Here is a 7966-nt window from a genome sequence, read left to right on the forward strand (position 1 = left end):
GGAGTCCGAACGGTATAGGCTTTTTCGTCGTAGTCATGGTGCACAATTATATACGAAGCTAATAGTTCTCTTTTCTGCCACTGGCTGCGCATGGTTTGCGAGTGAATCGATGTACGTTGGTTCGTGTTCATAGCAACATTGAGGCAATTTGTTTACATGACGTTCCTGTGTATAGATACTTCGAGATTATTATTACACGTGAACACGTGCTGGTTTGTGAATGTTTAATTGAATTCAATTAAATTTAAAAATACATATTTTTTAACTTTGGCGAATGCGTTATTCATATTGTTAACTTTTATATGTATGTATACATTAATTTGAATTGGATCGTGATAGTATTATTTTTTGAACTAATTTATTTATTGAAAATTAGTAGTGTTAAAAAAATGGGAATGTCTATTCCAGGATGTTTTAGTGGCCGAAAGACTGTGAGAAGGTAGAAAAAGTAGTTTTATTCAAAGCACCAAAGGTGAGTAATATCTTTGAAAAATATGTGTTATAAACAATTAATTTATAACTAATAGCCCAAAGATTTAAAAATATGTCATAATTTCATGTACCTATCTTGTGAAATATTGGCGGTGTCCATAGTAATGTAAGTATTTAAACGCGTACACTAACGCATAGTGGCGCGCTCTATTGGCGAATGTTTGGTCCCCTAGATCGTGACCATTAATTTAACATGACGTTCGAACTCCTTATATCTATACTTCGTGAACGCATGTGTCGCACGCGCTGTCTCGTAGCGCCGTATCAACTTGCTGCATGCAGCGAAGTCTAGTTTTGTTTAGATCACAGGTAATGTGCCAATTGCAAATTCACGCACAAGGTCGCGTGCCGTCGACGCGCCGTTTTTGCGCACCTCTTGCTTTCTTATCATATACTGTCCCATCGTTGTTTACGCAGTTTCGGCATGCCTCATCGGTGGATTACAGCCAGTTTCGTGCTGGTCGCTGGTTTAATCTAGTTGTGTTTTGAGAGACTTGCGTCGTTTATTCGTACTTCAATATTCTAAATTTGTGTTGTACTCGAAGACCAATCGACTATATATTTGCACTTTGCGACTATATTAATTTGTTAAATGTTCAGAAATGCCGGTTTTTGATGGCGTTTGTTATGTATATTACAATCACGTGATAGTGGATTTGATAACATTCTTCACTCGGCGTTGTGTTTGGTGTTGGTTTCTAAATTAATCGGATATACGTATATAACTCGTATATCGCCCCCATGTTGATTTTCATTATTCAGAAATATCCGTCATGCTCGGGTAAGTATTTTTCAACTAAACAGCACTGATTGTTTATTTTGTGTTGATTGAGAGCATTCAAATTAGCCCTTTTGGTCACAATTTCTAAATTTTATTAGTTAATAATTTAAAATCTATTTATAACCGAATGCAATTTGTTTACAATTTACAACAAAAACATCCAAAAACCGCGCATAAACTCATCAAAACTTCCGCCGCCAATATGCAAACAGACCACTCATATGATATTCCAGCTAATCAGAAATAAATGAACAAAGTTGAAGTGGTTCATTTAATCAGTAACTAATTTCCACACATAGTTTGGCGCGCATTCGCAATTTTAGCGTCTCGTTGCGCCGCCGGAACGCAATTTATCCTTGCGCTCAACTCCAAACAAGCATATTGCTATCCTGCACTCCGTTGACACTAACTCGAAATGCAAAACAAACAAATTTATCAACAACTACATAAAACGCAACGCGTTCACAATGAATAAACATAAAATTAAGTGGTCTAAGTAGGTGCGCGCATAGAAGACGCAAGAACTTGCAGGAACTAGCGGATCTTAAGGAAGTTGCACACCGCGTGTACGTCTTCCCAGAGACGCAATAATAATGATTACGAGCGTACATAAATGTAACAAGAGTGTGCGTATGTGTAAACAGTGTGTGCATCCACATGAATGCAGCTCCAGCAGCAAGGAAACGGATGTTGTCTCGGCGACGTCGTACAAGTGTTTGGATAGAATATAAAATATGGCTGAGATATTCACGGAAATTTCAGAAAATTGTAAATATAATTTTATCTTCTCCCTCATTTTGAAAACTTGGTTTTATGTACATACGTGTTGAACACAATGTTATCCACATCGACGTGTGGAAAACGTTATCTTCCTCGTTATGTAATTCATTGTTTTCCAATCAAAGGATGATATGTGCCAAAAAAGGGATATTTTAAGCAAGGATGGTCAAAAACGTGACTAAAGAATTTTAGTCACGGGTTTTAGTCACAGGGTGGAGAAAACACTATTTAGCTTGTTATGTAATTCTTTGTTTTTCACTAAAAGCAGGTTTTGAGACATAAATAGTGGTATCTTAAACCCCAAATTGCCAAAACTGTGACTAAAGCACTTTAATCATGTGTTTTAGTCACAGGGTGGAAAAAACATTATTTTGCTTGTTATGTAATTTATTGTTTTCCACTCTAAGCATGTTTTGAGACATAAAAAGTGGTAGTTTATACACGGATGGCCAAGACCGTGACTAAAGTACTTTAGTCACGGGTTTTAATCACTGAGTGGAGAAAACACAATTTGTTTGTTATGAAATTCATTGTTTTCCACTCTAAGCGTGAAATACATGATTATCACGATGTTTTACTGGAATATGTGAAAAGTAGTATTGTTTGTGACGTCATAGTAAACGTGTAACGCATAATTTCATATTCTCTGCGCCTGCGAGGCGGAAAACTTAGGAATTACAACTATAATCTCGAAATTAGCTTGAAATTGTGAGAAAAGCTCATCTAAGATGTGAAAACTTTCAACGTTGAAATCCCAAATCTCAAAGTAGATAAAGCTATAGAAAATTACATTATATATATAAACTGAGTGTTTCAAAATACTAAAAAAAAATCTTATTTTATCACTCTTGGTGAATAAAAATTGAAATTTAACCTAAATAATTTTATTTTTTTATTAAATAATTTTTTGCGTGTTTTGAATCACTCAGGTAGTAACTTTCGGGAATAACACGTTAAACTTTCCTCATTAGCATCGTATTAGTCAGAATCTCTTTACGGACCTTTATGTACTCATCGTGTGTCGTAGATTTTTTCTATTTCAACATTCGCAGTTCTAGATTAGGTGAGCAGAGTGCACACTGCACAATTTTCCATACAAACTTTCGCTTCCTCTGCGCGAATGGCGCGCCAGTGAGCAATCGGTTAAAAGTTAAAAGTTAACAATGGCGGCCGAAGTTTGTGTTGTGCGCAATTGCGGATTAGCGACCGTCTAGTGTGCGGGGATCCGATTCGGAAAATGCGCGCCCAACGAGTTTATTAATTTGTCAGGCTTAAAACTTCTCTGCGAGTTAATAACTTAATCCAATTTTAATTAATAGCGCACGCAATGTTTCCGTTTTTGATTGTTTCCAGTTGGTATAAAATGATTTTGGCGAAAAATTTAAGTAATATTGTTAGTTGAACTCTCTAACAATGCTTTTGGCTTAAAATCATTAAAATTGACCAATGGGTTTAGGAATTAAAGGGCTTTTACGTTTATAAAACAAAATATGTAATTGTCGACTGAATATCATTATAAATTCACATATTTTTAACTTCCACATTTAAAGCGCTAGTTTTTCCATGGGTTTTAGACACAGAAAGTGATACTTTAAACACGGATGGCCTATCGTGACTAAAGTACTTGAGTCATGGCCTTAAGTCACGGGGTGGAACTTGCGCCTGGTAATAGAATAGAAGTAGTAAAAACAGCGTAAGCACCACGTGGCGAAACGTTGTTAAACGCTTGATTGATTATACACTCGTGACTAAAACCCCTGTTTAGCCACTTGATATTTAATATTTAATTAAACACGTTATATTACATTTACAAACATCAAAAACCATCAAAACTTTTCATATATTTAGTTTTAAACCTAATTACTTCAATATTTACTAATTTGATTGCTTGTTTGATGCTTTTTACGCTATTTTCTTTCGAATCGATCCGATTTAAGTCGTATTACATGCTTTGGTCGATGGTGTTTCGGGTATTTCGGTCAGATTTAGTTTAGTCTAGTTTCGCAAAGGGATGGAGGTTAGCCGTCCCTTACAAAAGGGCTTAGTTCATTGCCACTATTACCCGGATCCACACACACTTGCCAAGACACTGCGGAGGGAATGTTTCGCCAAAGCCGGGCTTTTCTTTTGTTTCACTTTGCGCGCGTGGGGTGAGAAGTTACTTTTCAGCAAACGCGTTTGTAAAGATTTATTACTGAATGCAGCATACAAACGCAGCAAGAAGGAAAAAACGTGAAACTAATTAAAAATTACACGCTTTGATGTGAATTAAGTTCGTTTCACTTCAACTAATTGAATTATTAACAATATATTGTATAATCCAACGCAGTTGTGCAAATAGTTGCCAAATAAGAACTTTTTTTGTGAAACGTGAATGAATTGCAAGTAATGCACATTCACGATCGACAAAAGCGAATGGTTTGAAAGGAAATACATATTTCTTTAGAAATAACTTTTTACGAAATGATTTTCTTCCCGACCGAGCGTAGAAATCAAGTTTTTATATAAAAAAAACTTTTTTTTAATTTTAGCACAAAAAATAAAAATGTAATTTTTAACTGTTGAATAAAAACAAAATGCGAAATTTATAGTTTCCTCGCTGGTGATAACTACATACAAGAACTAGAAGGAAGACGCGGGTAATAAAAAGCAAATCCGCGCCTTATCCTTCCGTCTTTCCTTCTTCCGCGTTCGGCGTGTGTGCATTCATGCGTTTTGCGTCCGCATTTAAACGAATATCGCTGAACGGAAGCGCCAACCATACGAATAGATGCGTTTCCTACAATTCCTCCTACAATTTTCAACGGCCGCCAAACGCAAAACCAAACTCGGCGCGGAAAAAACCACGCCGCCACGCATTTAGTTCGTCGGGGCGTTCGCAGATAAAGTCGGTAAATTCTAACGAATTGGACTCACAAAGAAGCAAAAGCACGAAAACGGAGTCGAAGAAAAAAGATCACTGCCTGAGTGTAGGGAAATTTATATATGTGTATAGAACGCAGGGGAAACTTTTTAGCTGCTCGAGAGAAGTAAAAAAAAAAATGAAAGTGGAAATTTGTTGAAATTCGAGAAACTTGAGAAACTCGAGTTGCGCCAAGCTCAACGTGCACGGAACGGGTTAAACCTCCATCGTTCTGTGCCATTCCTGACTCTTCGTACTTCTCTTATTGGCGCATTTCTTTATTCTTTATCTTCTTGCATTAGAAGGCTTGGATTTGTGACGGCATATATGTAGATGTCCAACGGGGAGTTTTTCATGTCTTTTCGCTTTGCCATCCATTTGCATCGAGCTTACAGATGGAGATAATACCAAAAGAAGAAAAACTTCTAATGTAAAACGTCAGTGGGAAATATCTTGTCTTGTTAGACTCATTTTTCAAGGCAGAATTAACATTTTTACATCGAGAGAGTCATTTTAGATTAAAATCATTAAAATTGGACTATGAGTTAAGGATTTTAGGTTATGGCTGGCAGAATTTCAGTGTTAATTCACATAAGAGTCTTTTTTTCTATATATTTGCCTTTCAAAGCCAAGAAAGTGATGGAAATCAAATGTAAGTTTTATATTTTGATAAAATTTACATGTTGAATGTAATTTTAGGTTAAAATTATTAAAATTGCAGCGCGCGTTCATGTAGAATGACATTTTGAAGATTTTTAGGTTATATTCTACAGGATATCAATGTTGATTAACATAAGAACCTTTTTTCTTTATATTTTCCTTTCACAACCTAGTAATTGGTGGAAATCAAATGTAAATTGCACATTTTGATAAAATTTACATGTAGAAAGTAATTTAAGATCAAAATCATTAAAATTGAACGTCGTGTTCATGTATAATGACGTTTTGAGGACTTTTAGGTTATATTCCATCAGATATCAATGTTAATTCATATAAAAACCTTTTTGTCTTTATATTTTTGCTTCTAATGCAAGAAATTGATGAAAATCAAATGTAAATTTTAAATTTTGATGTATTTTGCATATAGAAAATAATTTAAGATCCAAATCATTAAAATTGAACATGGCATTCATGTATAATAACGTTTCAAAGATTTTTAGGTTATATCCGACCGGATATCAATGTTAATTCACATAAAAGCTTCCTTTCTGATTTCAATTTGCATCAAAACATGAAAATATAAAGAAAAATCAGGAATACTTCCGGCTACTGATAATATAATTTCTATTTTACATTATTTTAGTTTTAAATTTCGAATTGAATCCCCTCTTGGTGCACTTTTCTCAGTTTGCCTGAATTTTCAGCTTGTAGTCTCCGGCGGAGCTTGCCTTTTCCATCCCGCTAAATCCAATTAACGCACACCTTGATATTTTATTAAGCAACACGGAAACGCAATTAGTCAACGTTTACTCTAACGTTTACGTGCATTTATTTCTACAAGCGCACACTTTATTCGCCCGCCGTCCGCATAAATCCATCCTATTTATCCAGAACCAGCGCGCCTCTTCAAACGAAGAGGTGTAAAACCAGCGTACGCAATATCCGGATTTACTTTCCTAATTCTTTTTATTTTATCCTGTTCTCTACCTATTTGATATCATCAACATTCTCATCAATGGCTCTGAGCAACTCTTTTCTTATTATACGTCCTGCGGGCGCCATCTTATCGCTTCTGTAGTTGTGTAGTATTTGATTTCGATTTCTTTTGGCGTTCGATCACGTCCAGTATATTGCGAACTGCTTAGTGAAGCCTGAAGCTGCTAACAGAGCGTTTTTTTCATTTTTCCATTTCGTTCGTTTCCGTAATTTAGCATTTTCCATTTTGGATGCGATGTTGGAAGTTGGACAGGCCACTTTTGCAATTTTCATCATGCACGTGCTATTTTCGTATTCCTGCGGCGTTGTATCAGCCAGCAGCGTGAGTTTTTTTTCTGTTGTATTGTGTCGCATCACTCACACACACGAAAGAATTACGTGCAAACGTGACTTTGTCGCCCACTGGCGAGCTTGCGTCGCTCGTTCATCCAGAAAGCATCCGAATGCCATTTTCATTTCATACAGTTTGCAACGTCGACACCAATCAAAGTCATCATTAAAATATATGCAACCTATTCAATACTTGTGTATATAAAGTTGCCTATAGTTCAACTTTCACTTGAAGATGTTTGAGGTTTGAATTGCAGTAGTTCTGTGAGTGTCAAAGTTGATGTTGGTGATGTTCAACCGCATGGTATGTATCCTGAGAAGACACAACTGATTGCTTGCTCCCGCATCATATGGACATGCCAGCGTGTCCAGCGCCGAACGCTTCATTAATACGAATCCCATTCCAGTTTCTGCCCGCGCGCATTTCGCCAATAGTCTCTGGCGCTGATAATGCACTCACTATCCACGCACGGTCGAGCGCTCACATGTATCAGGCGGATAGGGATGTGAGCCGGAATGATTCCTTTGTGCTCTACTTTTGTGCGCAGTCATAAGCCGGTGTCACAGTTGCTAGTTGGCGAAAAAGCGGATGATTTTTGGCGAGTGCATCAATCAATGATTGGGAAGTCAATCGGACGTCAGCGGAATTTTGATTACCAATCATTGGTTTCAATTATCGGATACAACCGGCATTCAGAGGGGTTTACACAATATCAATTACTATTGTTTTCGGCAGGCGGAGATTGAGATAATGAAAGGAAATTGGTAAATATTTTGAAAGAGGTGTATGTGTGGTTGCCTATCTGCAGGGTGCACATGATTATAACGAAAAAGTGAAGTTTTATCCAAAACATCACAAAAGTTACTAACAAAGGAGTAAATATTGACATATTAAACAAAACTAACATTCATGATAATAATTTTGAAGGAAAATTAGTCCTGGTAAGTTTTTTTAAGTCCTGTATATGACAATTACTATGTACCATCCTGTATGCAAAAATATTTGACTTGACAATCATTTGTGG

The 7966-nt window shown here is 36.4% G+C and overlaps 1 protein-coding gene across 2 annotated transcripts in view; it reads right to left on the reverse strand.

Moving 5' to 3' along the window:
- Csgalnact (Chondroitin sulfate N-acetylgalactosaminyltransferase) overlaps positions 1 to 7966 on the reverse strand; it is a 49835-nt gene that overhangs the window by 32440 nt on the left and 9429 nt on the right. The gene's annotated exons all lie outside the window — the stretch shown is intronic.

The sequence above is a fragment of the Atheta coriaria genome, unplaced genomic scaffold, assembly GCF_025399875.1.
Source record: "Atheta coriaria isolate IRGN ID8LTWV9N9 unplaced genomic scaffold, Caltech_Dcor_3.1 hic_scaffold_4_pilon, whole genome shotgun sequence".
NCBI classification, from domain to species: domain Eukaryota; kingdom Metazoa; phylum Arthropoda; class Insecta; order Coleoptera; family Staphylinidae; genus Dalotia; species Dalotia coriaria.